Source organism: Erythrolamprus reginae, chromosome 9 (assembly GCF_031021105.1).
Source record: "Erythrolamprus reginae isolate rEryReg1 chromosome 9, rEryReg1.hap1, whole genome shotgun sequence".
Lineage (NCBI taxonomy): Eukaryota > Metazoa > Chordata > Lepidosauria > Squamata > Dipsadidae > Erythrolamprus > Erythrolamprus reginae.
Genome location: NC_091958.1, coordinates 43,542,352 through 43,555,197, shown reverse-complemented (window position 1 = coordinate 43,555,197; position 12,846 = coordinate 43,542,352). Strand labels below are relative to the sequence as shown.

General features: G+C 43.9%; 1 protein-coding gene and 1 non-coding gene across 2 annotated transcripts in view; one reads left to right on the top strand and one right to left on the bottom strand.

Moving 5' to 3' along the window:
- Positions 1–10,321, bottom strand: part of XPO6 (exportin 6) — a 242,455-nt gene extending 232,134 nt beyond the window's left edge. The window contains exon 1 of the mRNA XM_070761004.1: positions 10,145–10,321. The gene's annotated coding sequence lies outside the window, so the exon portion shown is untranslated. The remainder of the gene's footprint in view (positions 1–10,144) is intronic.
- Positions 6,609–6,680, top strand: TRNAC-GCA (transfer RNA cysteine (anticodon GCA)). Its single transcript has one exon. It is a non-coding gene; the product is annotated as a tRNA-Cys (tRNA).
- Positions 10,322–12,846: the final 2,525 nt, after the last annotated feature.

Here is a 12,846-nt window from a genome sequence, read left to right as displayed (position 1 = left end):
AATGTTCCCCAGCAAATCACCTAACTGTTGGAAGTGTAAAAAAGAAATAGGTACATATTATCATTTATGGTGGACTTGCTCAAAAGCAAAGAGTTATTGGAATATGGTGGAAAGATGATGAAGAGAAATTACACAACAAGAAATCAAGAAGACTCCAGAATTTTTTCTATTACGTATCTCAAATAATAAATACAAAATAGAAATATATTACTTAATAATTCATATATTAGTAGCGGCTAGGATTGTTTTTGCACAAAGATGGAAAGAAATGGAAACACCGAGAGAAGAAGAAGTACTTAGGAAAATTATCGAATGTGCAGAGCTAGATATGATGACGAGGCGGTTAAATAACCAAGAAGAATCTGAATTTTATAATATTTGGCAGATGGTATATATCTGGTGGGATAAAAAAAATGTATAAGAATGTTGAAATATAAAGTCAAAGAGTTAAACTTACTAGAAAGTACAAGCTATGTAGAGATGCTTTATTTTATTTTATTTATTTATTTATTTATTATTTATTTATTTATTTTGTCCAATACACAATGAGTGTTTTAGTGGGTGTATATATATATACACACATAGTAAAATACATGATGAAGGTTATAGAGGAGATACTCATAGTAAAATATATCTATGAAAGAATAGAAAAGAAGGTATAGTAATAGAACATATCAATGAAAGAATAGAAGAAGAGATATAGGAATAGGAGAAAGGTATAGGAGATATAGGAGAGCAATAGAACAGGGGACGGAAGGCACTCTAGTGCACTTGTACTCACCCCTTACTGACCTCTTAGGAATCTGGATAGGTCAACCGTAGATAATCTAAGGGTAAAGTGTTGGGGGTTTGGGGATGACACTACGGAGTCCGGTAATGAGTTCCACGCTTCGACAACTCGGTTACTGAAGTCACATTTTTTACAGTCAAGTTTGGAGCGGTTAATATTAAGTTTAAATCTGTTCTGTGCTCTTGTGTTGTTGTGGTTGAAGCTGAAGTAGTCGCCGACAGGCAAGACGTTGCAGCATATGATCTTGTGGGCAATACTTAGATCTTGTTTAAGGTGTCTTAGTTCTAGGCTTTCTAGGCCCAGGATTGAAAGTCTAGTCTCGTAGGGTATTCTACTTTGAGTGGAGGAATGAAGGGCTCTTCTGGTGAAGTATCTTTGGACATTTTCAAGGGTGTTAATGTCTGAGATGCGATATGGGTTCCAAACAGATGAGCTGTATGCGAGGATGGGTCTGGAAAAAGTTTTGTAAGCTCTTGTAAGCAGTGTGAGATTGCCAGAGCAGAAGCTACATAGGATTAGGTTTAAAAATCTTGAAGCCTTCTTGGCTATGTTGTTGCAGTGGGCTTTGGCACTTAAGTCTTTTGTTATTAGTATACTGAGGTCTTTCACCGAGTGGGGATTATCTGTGATAATTAGTTCGTATTTGAACTTCAGATTCTTCTTCCCTGATCCCTCCGGAGTGCAAAAAAACAATACAACTGCAAAACAGAAGTGCGTTTTCCAAACTTCCAGTTTGTCCATTGGGTGATTTTTATTTATTTTTGCCTCTGGGGCTTCAGGGAAGCATCCTTGAAACATCCGGAGGGCGAAATGGCCTTTCCCAAGTCCGAAAATCAGCTGGCCAGCATACACATGCACGCTGGAGCTGAAACAATCCAAATCTTGCATGCCCTCCAATATGGCTCCGTGTGCCACCTGTGGCACGCATGCCATAGATTTGCCATCGCGGGGATTGGAGATGCAATCACTCCTAGCTTTGTCCCCGTCCCATAAAATCCTGTAACCCTTCCCCCTCTCTCCAGCCTTGTCCACCACTTGTCTCCTGCTTTGTTGCCACAGCAACAGCAGCTGCAGGGGCTTTGCTCGGATTTCCAGCTCTTCCCGGGGAAGCTGAAATGCCCTTCTCCAAACACGAGGATGAAACTTGGGACTGTCTGCAAGCCAGAAGCCCAAAGCCAAACAAAAACTCAAAGATGCCAACCCCCCACCCCTCACACACACACACACACACACACACACACACACACAAGGGTACCTCTGGGCATGTGTTGAGAGCATCTTATTACCAGTCTAAGCATTTTACAGCCCAAGCCAGGAATGCCAGGGATGTAACTAGACTTACAATCCTGGGTCTAGAAAGCTTAGAACTAAGACGCCTCAAACATGATCTAAGTATTGCCCACAAGATCATATGCTGCAATGTCCTGCCTGTCAAAGACTACTTCAGCTTCAACCACAACAACACAAGAGCCCACAACAGATACAAGCTTAATATTCACCGCTCCAAACTTGACTGTAAAAAATACGACTTTAGTAATCGAGTTGTTGAAGCGTGGAATTCACTAGCGGACTCTGTAGTATCATCCCCTAACCCCCAACACTTTACCCTTAGACTATCCACAGTTGACCTCATCAAGTTCCTTAGAGGTCAGTAAGAGGCGTACATAAGTGCACCAGAGTGCCTACCGTCCCCTGTCCTATTGTCTCTCCTATATGTCATATATAGTCCAGGAGGGAAGTGTTTTTAATAGGAAAGTGAACACAAGAACAAGGGGACACAATCTGAAGTTAGTTGGGGGGAAGATCAAAAGCAATATGAGAAAATATTTTTTTACTGAAAGAGTAGTAGATCCTTGGAATAAACTTCCAGCAGACGTGGTAGATAAATCCACAGTAACTGAATTTAAACATGCCTGGGATAAACACAGATCCATCCTAAGATAAAATACAGAAAATAGTATAAGGGCAGACTAGATGGACCATGAGATCTTTTTCTGCCGTCAGACTTCTATGTTTCTATATTTCTATGTCTTCTCTTCTATATCTATATCTTTTTCTGCTATTCTCTCATAGTTATATTTCACTCCTTTATTTTCTCCTCTATTCCCCCTTTAATATATTCTATCTGATTATATCTTCTATAACCCTCATCAGTGTTCCCTCTAATTTTTTTGTGGGGTGGGCAGAAAAGTATAGTGTCTGAGCGGCAGTCCCGGGCGGCACAGAAATAATAAATAAATAAATAAATAAACAAACAAACAAACAAATAAAGAAACAAACAAACAAACAAACAAACAAACAAACAAATAAAAAACCCACCCTGTTTTGCCTCAGAGAATTTCAAAATAAAATACTGTACTGTGTGTCTATAACAGTGAGCTCATAATAGGGCAACTCTATCAATATCAAAATGCCACTTAAATAGTTGAGCTAGTTTCAAACTAGATTTTGATTTTCTTTCTCTCTTCCTTACACCCATTCTTTTTCTTTTTCTTCCTCTCTTTTTTCTATCTGTTTCTCTCTCTTCCTCTCTTCCTCTCTCTCTCCTTCCCTCTCACTCGTTCCCTCTCGGCTTCTGGGCAGGTTTGGAAAACTCTGAGTTGATGATGATTTTTAAGTGAGCGATTGCTCACTGCTCAGCTTAGAGGGAACTATGACACTCATTGTGTATTATTGTGTATTGGACAAAATAAATAAATAAAATCTCTCCATCCATCTCAAAATGGTGCAATAAGGGGGACTCGAAGCTGTCAGTAAACCAGTAAACCTGGCTCGTAATGCACGCGTGCTCATGCGATGCAGGATGAAGCGAAATGGTGGTAAATCAGAATCCACCACTCTGGACCACGCCTGAACCTCTCAGATACCAAGCCCCCAAAAGTTGGCATTGGAAAGAGACCAAATGTAATGGACCAACTTCGCTGCAGCTTTGCATCATGGAGACAACCAGTATCTGGTTAACACCCAGTACGTGCCACACTGTGCACCGGTAGTGAACATAAAACTGCACGCACAGTTCTTTGTCACCAGTGCGCGTGCATGTGTGTCCCAGTGATATTTTGCTTCTGTGCATGCAAATCTCGCAAGGGGACACATACGTACATGAGATTTCGGATTTCGGCCCTCTGGAATCAACTCCCCCTGGAGATTAGAACGGCCCCCACCCTCCTTGTCTTTCACAAGTTACTCAAGACCCACCTATATCGCCAGGCATGGGGGCATTAAGACATCTCCCCCAGGCTTTCTTATATTTTATGTTTGGTATGTATGTGTTGTATGGTTTTTAAATTGTTGGGTTTTTTTTAATGTTATTATTAGATTTGTTCCATTGTTATACTGTTTTTATTATTGTTGTGAGCCGCCCCAAGTCTTCGGAGAGAGGCGGCATACAAATCTAATAAATTGAATTGAATTCAATTCAATTCCTACATACCACCACTACTCATGCAATGCATGTGCGCACCGGCAATGTGGAGCTGCACGCGCATTGTACAGGTAGCGGCGGTAAGTAGGAATCAAAATCCACATGCAGTAGGAATCGCGATGCTCGAGCAGCTCCACATTGCTGGCGTGCGCACAAGCACATTCGAGTAACACTTTGCTTTTGCGCATGTGCAGGAAGCGAAATCTCCCAAGGGGGTCACACGCGCATGTGAAATTTTGGCAACTTTTTGCTTCTGTGCATGCACAGAAGCAAAAATCTCTCTCTTGCCAAAATCTCTCTCTTGCGCGCACATTTCTCACGTGGGATTTTGTTTCCTGCACATGCGCAGAAGCGAAATCTCCCTGGAGCTGTGTATGCATTGCACTGGTAGTGGCGGTCAGTAGGGACCCCCGGCTGGAGACAGCCCCCTGCCCCTAGCTAGAGAAGTGCCAGGCTCGGAAGTGCTACATGTTGGTCACACTTGGGGGCAGTGAAGGGTTGCAAATATTTTTACTACCACGCTGTGGGCGTGGCTTATTTTTTGGGTGTGGCTTGCCAGCCATGTGACCAAGTGGGAGTGGCTGATGACCATGTCACCAGGGGTGGCTTAAAGGTCATGTGACTGGCTTAAAAGTGGCCAACTTGACGTCACTCACATCCAGGGTTTGGGGTTACGTTTAGGGTGCCTGGCCTCTCCTGGCCTCAAAGAGATACAATTTCCCTCTCTATTTACTATTACTGAACATCCAAAATATACTATTTAATTCTATTTATATATGCCATATGTGTACAGTAATCCCTCGCTACTTCGGGGTTCATCTTTTGTGGATTCGCTACTTCATGGGTTTTCAAAGGGGGCTTAAATCCATTGAAAATTTTAAATCCATTACAAATTCATAAAATTATTCTACAGTACTACTGTACTCTGTTAAAGAAACTGGTAGGATATCACATGTAGTTCCAGCTGAGAAACATTATAAAATGACTGTTTATTATTATTATTATTTATTATTATTATTTATTAGATTTGTATGCCGCCCCTCTCCATTAAATGCAAAGGGTGGGTTTTAAAAGTCCAAATACTCATTAAATACATAAAAAATATCTTTCCTCTACTTCACAGAAATTCACTTTTCACGGATGGCCTTGGAACGCATCCCCGCGAAAAACGAGGGATCACTGTACAGTGGTACCTTATGATATGAACCCGTTGCCATACGAACAACCCGAAATACGAACTCAGGGTTCGGATATTTTTTGCCTCTTCTTACAAACGTTTTCCGTCTTACGAACCCACCCCCGCCACCCGGCTGTCACTTTTTGAAACAGCTGGGGGGCTTCCTGGCATCCTCTTGAACCCGAACGCCAAACCCGAACTTCCGGGTTTGGCATTCGGGAGGCCGCCTAGAAGCCCCCCGGCTGTTTCAAAAGGTGACAGCCGGGTGACAGGGCTTCTCGGCGGCTACCCGAACCTGAACTTTTGTTGGCATTGGGAGAACGCTGAGAAGCGCCCGGCTGTTTCAATTGAAACAGCCGGGCGGCGGTGTTTTTTTGTGGGTTTTTCCCCGTTGCACGCATTAATTCATTTTTCATTGTTTCCTTACGAACTTTTCGCCTTACAAACCTCCCCTGGGAACCAATTAGGTTCGTAAGACGAGGTATTACTGTATATATATATTACACATAGGCACACAAAAATATACATTATCTACTATATAAACTGTATTGTGTATCAGCGAAGGGCTACCAAAATTTTTACTGCCACACTGTGGGTGTGACTTATGCATTTTCTTTCAACATCTTTCAGTGCAAATTGGGTGCTCTGGGGTGGAGCTCCATTTTCTAAACCCCACTCTGTTCCCCCCGATCTGGGCAGTAGCCCACCGTGATGCGTATGTACACACACAGACGCACTCTTCTAAAATTATACACATTCAACCTCATTTTACTGCAATAGGAAAAACATGCCCAGAGCCCAGAAGGGAAAAAAAGAAAAAAAAATCAATTTTTTTCTACCGCTTCTGCATACCTGACCGTACCCGTAGGAACCCATCACTGCTTGGGGGGTCTCCATGAAGACCCCTGATTTGGTGGTGCCACCAGAGCCAAACATAGTATGTGCCTAAACTCTGGCCATAGCAGCTGCCCTTTGCATGGACTGCAGAAGGCAGGATTTGTCAAGTCCGGTGTGTCGAGATGATGCTCCAAATTTTGCAAGACTTTCTCCCTCCCCTAGATATGGGTGAGAGAGGGGGATGAGGATGCTGCAGGGACCCTTTGTGGAAACCCAACAATTCAAAAATGAAAAAACTGAAAAACAGCTTTTTCCCTCTGGCAGGATTAGTCAAAACAAGGAACCGTACATTGCCTTGGTAAGGCAGCATGATGCAGTAAGGGGGTATAGCTCAGTGGTAGAGCATTTGACTGCAGATCAAGAGGTCCCTGGTTCAAATCCAGGTGCCCCCTGCTTTTTGGTTTTTTTTTTTAATCTTTGGAAAAAAATGATGGGGAGGGGAAGCTTTCTTGGATAAGAGACAGCCTCTTTTCCCCACAAAGAAATAAAAAAAGCTGAAGATTAGAAAAAGGGCTAAAGAGATTTGTATAACATCCAAGAGGGAAGGGGGAGATAAGGTTGTAATTATCAGTTGATGAGAAGGTTGGAAGCCCCCTTCCCTTCATTCTTCCTTTCCTTTCCCCTCTCCTCCTCTTTCCTTTCCTCTCCTCTTCTCCCCTTTCTTCTCCTTCTCTCTTTCCCTTTCTTCTCCTCCCCTCCCCTTTCCTCTTCTTTCCTTTCCTTTCTTCTCCTTCTCTTTCCCTTTCTTCTCCTCCCCTCCCCTCCCCTCTTTTCCTTTCCTTTCTTCTCCTTCTCTTTCCCTTTCTTCTCCTCCCCTCCCCTTTCCTCTTTTCCTTTCCTTTCTTCTCCTTCTCTTTCCCTTTCTTCTCCTCCCCTCCCCTCCCCTCTTTTCCTTTCCTTTCTTCTCCTTCTCTTTCCCTTTCTTCTCCTCCCCTCCCCTTTCCTCTTTTCCTTTCCTTTCTTCTCCTTCTCTTTCCCTTTCTTCTCCTCCCCTCCCCTTTCCTCTTTTCCTTTCCTTTCTTCTCCTTCTCTTTCCCTTTTTTCTCCTCCCCTCCCCTTTCCTTTCATCTCCTTCTCTTTCCCTTTCTTCCCCCCTCCCCTTTCCTCTTTTCCTTTCCTTTCTTCTCCTTCTCTTTCCCTTTCTTCTCCTCCCCTCCCCTTTCCTCTTTTCCTTTCCTTTCTTCTCCTTCTCTTTCCCTTTCTTCTCCTCCCCTCCCCTTTCCTTTCATCTCCTTCTCTTTCCCTTTCTTCTCCCCTCCCCTTTCCTCTTTTCCTTTCCTTTCTTCTCCTTCTCTTTCCCTTTCTTCTCCTCCCCTCCCCTCCCCTTTCCTTTCCTTCTCTCTTTCCCTTTCTTATCCTCCCCTCCCCTTTCCTCTTTTCCTTTCCTTTCTTCTCCTTCTCTTTCCCTTTCTTCTCCCCTCCCCTTTCCTTTCCTTCTCTCTTTCCCTTTCTTATCCTCCCCTCCCCTTTCCTCTTTTCCTTTCCTTTCTTCTCCTTCTCTTTCCCTTTCTTCTCCCCTCCCCTTTCCTTTCCTTCTCTCTTTCCCTTTCTTATCCTCCCCTCCCCTTTCCTCTTTTCCTTTCCTTTCTTCTCCTTCTCTTTCCCTTTCTTCTCCCCTCCCCTTTCCTCTTTTCCTTTCCTTTCTTCTCCTTCTCTTTCCCTTTCTTCTCCTCCCCTCCCCTTTCCTTTCCTTCTCTCTTTCCCTTTCTTATCCTCCCCTCCCCTTTCCTCTTTTCCTTTCCTTTCTTCTCTTTCCCTTTCTTCTCCCCTCCCCTCCCCTTTCCTCTTTTCCTTTCCTTTCTTCTCCTTCTCTTTCCCTTTCTTCTCCTCCCCTCCCCTTTCCTTCTCTCTTTCCCTTTCTTATCCTCCCCTCCCCTTTCCTCTTTTCCTTTCCTTTCTTCTCCTTCTCTTTCCCTTTCTTCTCCCCTCCCCTTTCCTCTTTTCCTTTCCTTTCTTCTCCTTCTCTTTCCCTTTCTTCTCTTCCCCTCCCCTTCTCTCTTTCCCTTTCTTCTCCTCCCCTCCCCTTTCCTCTTTTCCTTTCCTTTCTTCTCCTTCTCTTTCCCTTTCTTCTCCTCTCCTCCCCTTTCCTTTCCTTCTCTCTTTCCCTTTCTTATCCTCCCCTCCCCTTTCCTCTTCTTTCCTTTCTTCTCCTCCCCTTTCCTCTCCTCTCCTCCTCTCCCCTTTCCTCTTCTTTCCTCTCCTGCTCCTTCCTTCTGCTCTCCTCCTCTCCTTTCCTTTCCTTTTCAGATTTGTCTTTGCCTTTATTTATTTATTTTATTTATTATTTAGATTTGTATGCCGCCCCTCTCCGCAGACTCGGGCGGCTCACAACAAAGTGAAAACAATTTACGACAAATCTGAACTACTGTTTAAAAATATTTTAAAAGTCACTTTCTTAAAAAATATAAGTAAGAACAAAAATAACAAACAAACAAATGACACACAGAGGAACACATCCCTAAAAGCAGACAAGTGCAAGCTATGTTCACCCTTGTGCCCTTGGTACTGGGCAACAGACATTCTTCGTACACAAAAGGGTGACCGCTTGCTAATCTTTGCATGCTCAGGTGCTGTCCCAGGGGACCAAAACTGGATGCAGCATTCCAGGTGTGGCCTTATAAAGTGGTATGAACACTTCAGGTGATCTTGATTCTATCCCTCTGTTAATGCAGCCTGGAACTGTGTTGGCTTTTTGGGCAGCTGCTGCACACGGCTGGCTCACATTTAAATGGTTGTCCACTTTGCAGCGGTGGCAGCAGGAGGCTCCGCCCACCTTCCTAGGACACGTCTACGCATGCGCATGCGCAGTAGCGTCACATGAGCCTGCACACAAAGCGGTAGTAAAGGGCTTTACAACCCATTACTGGTCCATTAGGACCCCTTATATGGTTTGTGAACTATAGATGGCTAACCTATCATGGCTAGGGGACTGCAAATGAAAATTGTGTGGTCAGGAGAGCACAATTGAACATGTACGCACATACACATACATACACACACACACATGTACAAACCCTATCACAATCTTGAGAAATCTTTCCCCCCCTCTTTTCTATGGGGTGGTGTGTGTGTGTGTGGACGTTGCTAAAGATTATTATTATTATTATTATTATTATTATTATTATTATTAGCCATTTTCGTCTTTCAAGATGGTAGAAAAACCCGCTGCCAAGTTTCGTCAACCATGATAGGAAACAGATTTACAGGCAGCATTGAAATTGGCAGTGCAGAGGGGAACTCTGTCGCTTGTGCTCCGTTTAAATAATTATGGTTAAACAAGGCAGTTTAGCCCCATATGCAACTCCCCATCCACCTCTTTTCATTTGAAAACCCCTTCTAAGAATGATGTCCTCCTGTGTCCTTCAGCCTTCCTTTCCACTTTGTCTGGATTTGAAAGCTTCCTGTTTTGGGCCAGATTACAAGAGTTGTAATCAATCAATCAATCAATCAATCAATCAATCAATCAATCTATCCCTTACTATTTATCAATCTCTTTCTTTCTTTCTTTCTCTTTCTTTCTATCTCTTACTATTTATCTCTACCTATCTATCTATCCATCCATCCATCTATCCATCTATCTATAATCTATCTATCTATCTATCTATCTATCTATCTATCTATCTATCTATCTTCCTTGCTATCTACTATCTTTCTTATTTCTTTCTATCTTTCTTTCTGTTTCTTTCTCTCTTTCCTTTCTTTCCTTCCTTCTTTTCTTTTTCTTTTCATACCTTCCTTCTTCCTTCTTTCCTTTTGTCTTTCTTGCATTTCTTTTTTTTCTTTCCTTCCTTCCTTCCTTCCAGAGAGGAAGCAAACCAGGCACTTATCAATGAACAGACTAGTGAAATCTACTTACCTTCCCAACAGGCTTGGATGTTCACTTCGCTCATGCGCATGCCACTGTCACTTGGGTATTTTCAACTTCTGCACATGTGCAGAGGCTTTAAAACAACCAAAGGGTTGGTGGGTGGGCCGAGCCTTGCGATGCTGCAGCTACCAGTTCTCCAAGTCACAGGCGGTCACTGGTACTAGTACACCCAAACCAGGCCGAAACTGGTAGCAATTCACCCCTGAGTTTAGGCTTTAGTTTGAGAGTGTCTAGTGCTTTCCTTACAGGTGGAAACAATTAGCATGATGCTGAAGTCCCAGCTGGTAATCATTTTTTTTTTTTTTTGCAAATCAAACATGTTAAAGCAACAGGAATCACTTTGCATGCTTTTTTTGTGTGGGTTTTTTGGGGGTAGTGCAATATCTGGAGTGGAAATCTTTTTCCTTTATATCCCAGAAGGAAGAAGAAAACAGTTGACATGAACAAAGGCTCCTCCAAGGAAGTTTTTAATTAATCTGAATATTGCTGTTGTGCAGACAATCTGTCAAGACTAAGTCATGAGCTAAAAATAGTCTCCTTTCAAGTTGATTTTGATTAGTGTTTGTCAAGCCTGGTCACTTTAGAACACGTGGGTTTTCAACTCCAAGAATTTGTCTAAATCAGTGTTTCCCAACCTTGGCAACTTGAAGAGAGCTGGACCTCAACTCCCAGAATTCCCCAGTCAGCATTCACTGGCTGGGGAATTCTGGGAATTGAAGTCCAAATATCTTCAAGTTGCCAAGGTTGGGAAACACTGATCTAAATGTGGATTCGCCTGAACTGGTAGCAAGTCACTATTGACATCACAAGGATGTCACCCAACTGATTCTGTCATGGGCATCACCATCTTTTGGGGGAAACTGTTTTTCCATTTTTTTTCTTCTGTGCATGCACAGAATCTGAGTTTCCAACACTGCACATGTGTCTCCATCTTGGGTTTTGCCTTTTTATTTTGGATTTGCGTGGGCAACCACGAGGCACACAAGGAAGCAAACCGGCAAGCGATGTAAGTTAGAATCCACCCACCTGTGATATATCCAGAGTAAGGTAGGCTAGAAGGCAGAGATCAGAGTGATGATTGAAACTCCATGCTGCAACGTTCTACCTGTCAATGACTACTTCAGCTTCAACCGCAACAACACAAGAGCACGCAACAGATTCAAACTTAATATTAACCGCTCCAAACTTGACTGTAAAAAATATGACTTCAGCAACCGAGTTGTCGAAGCATGGAACTCATTACCGGACTCCGTAGTGTCAACCCCTAACCCCCAACATTTTCCCCTTAGCTTAGACTATCCACGATTGACCTCTCCAGGTTCCTTAGAGGTCAGTAAGGGGCGTGCATAAGTGCACCAGTGTGCCTTCCGTCCCCTGTCCAATTGTCTCTCCTTATCTCATTTATCTTTTCTTCCTTTCAAATATGTTCACCTATACTTTTATATCTTTTATTCTATTCTTTTCTTTACTTACATTATTACATATCTACCGTATTTTTCGCTCTATAAGACGCACCTGCTGATAAGACGCACCTAGATTTTAGAGGAGGAAAATAGAAAAAAAATATTTTGAGCCAAAAAGTAGGCTAAAATATTTATTACAATAACACTGCCCTAGGGGAATTGGGAAAATATACAAACAAGCAACATCTCACTTGGATCATTTTGATGTTAAATATAATTGACTTTCTACTAAAGCTCAGATACAAGGGTAAATAATAACTTGTATGACAATGCCAGGCAGCATCTTACATAAAGTAGCTAGCAGCTATCACTGTTAAAAGAGAATTTAATGAGTTTCAATCTCCTGGGCTAGATTAACTACACTTTGTAATACAGTAGAAACTTAATAATAGTCTCGCTAAAACTTTGGGTTTTTTTCTTCCTTTCAACAAATTTTTGAGAAGTGGAGGAAGTCAAATATCTGGGGATTTGCAAACTAATCAATCTGACACGTCTGAAAAAACTATAGTACAGAGAGAGAGAGAGATCTTGAAAACTGCAATAGTAGTTCACAACCTGGATATGGATAAAACTCTGAAATTTAGGAAATTTCACAGAATAACTTGTTAGACAACATAAAGAAGAATCTTGCCAAAATAGGCAGTACAGTAGAACCTCGACATGAGGGCGCCCGGTTGGACGCAGTGCGGGCCCACGCACCGGGAGCGAGAGAGCGAGCAAGCGAGCGGGCGGGGGGGTTGTCCTCCAGTCCCAGAGGCGCTCGTGGGGCAGAGAATCATCCCGGGCGAGCCGCTCCGCCCGAGCCACAACGGGCCGCGGGTGGGCGAGCTTCGCTCCTGCTGCATCTGCCCGGAACGTCGGGCTCGGAGGGGCGACTTCTCCGGCGCGGGGCGGGGGCGCTTCTGCTCGGCCTGCTCCTGCGGGCGAGGAAGAGGTCGGCGGCGGCTGCTCTCCGGGGCGAAAGCGCTTTTGTGGCGAGCCCGCGGGCTCCCGGCCAGGCCTTTAGGCGAGTGGGGGGGGGCTGTCGAGGCTGATCCTGCAGGCGGGAGGGCCCAGCGGCCTGCGCTGCCAAATCCCCGGACGGGCAGCTGGGCGGACAGGGGGCTGCTTCGGCTCCTCACCCCTCCTGCAGCGGTGCGCGTTACCTGCCCCTCCCCCGCCCGCCTCCGAGGGGAGGCCCCTAGTTTCTTCTTCCCCCGCGGGAGCCTCTCTGGATGCTTTGCGGCG